Below are 983 nucleotides of genomic sequence, written 5' to 3'. Positions count from 1 at the left end.
CGGAAGCACAGAGCGGTCTGTGGCCTGGGGGAGGCGGCCCAGCTGGCCCCGGACTGGCATAGGACCAGCGCCCAGGCCTGCGGCTTCAGGACCTGGGTCCCCCCTCGGCCTCACCACACGCTCTGAGACGGGGGGCTGAGGCTGGACAGGGGCAGGGCGGGTGGGGGAGCAGGTGCTGCTTTGTTTGGAGGCCTTGACTTGACTCAATGTGCACCTCTGACCGGTGCCGGGAGCCCTGAGGCACCCGTCCCACAGCCGCGGCCCGTCCTGTCTGCCCTCCTTCCGTCCCCTGGCCCGTGCACCCACTGCTCAGGCCCTGCCGCAGGAGAGGCTGGGGTCGGGCCAGGTGGGACCCTCTGCTTCTCTGCCTTCCTCATCTTCCCGCCCACCAAGGGTCTGACGCCTGGTAGGGTCCTTCTTGCTCCTGCGGGTCCAGGCGGGTGGGAGATGTACGGTTACATGTGCAGAGGAGCCCACGGAGGCTCGGCGAGGAGTCGGGACAGGAAGCAGCCACGAGGAGCCTGCGGTATGAGGCCTGCAGTCCCACCTGGCTGGCTGTGCGCACCTGGGAGGAGGAGATTCCTGGGCCACCTTTCACCGGGGCGCACCCCCAGCCTCCTGTGGCCTGGGGAGGGCCACCCTTTCTCCAGCTGCAACTGTGCTGGGGCCACTGGAATGAAGCAGGGAAGCCTCAAACTTCACTTAGAAAGTCAGACACCACCCACTCCAGGAAGCCTTCCTGGATTTCCTGGGAGGCTGAGAAGCACCTCCCCTCTGGGAAGCCCCAGGCTCTGGCCAGGCCGCTGTCCCTGCCCTGGCTGTGCACGCAGGAAGGAGGGCTGGGGGGCCTTCTCCCGCACGGCACCTGGCTGGCTGCGGCCCACCTTGGCCACCCCGTCTGTGGGTCTGTCCAAACTCTGCCAGCCGGGGACAGGCAGGAGGCGGCTTTGGAAGAAGGCAGGTGAGGGCACAGCAACGGCTCA

Source organism: Myotis davidii, unplaced genomic scaffold (genome assembly GCF_000327345.1).
Source record: "Myotis davidii unplaced genomic scaffold, ASM32734v1 scaffold443, whole genome shotgun sequence".
NCBI classification, from domain to species: Eukaryota; Metazoa; Chordata; class Mammalia; order Chiroptera; family Vespertilionidae; genus Myotis; species Myotis davidii.
Note: the sequence above shows the minus strand (reverse complement) of the source record.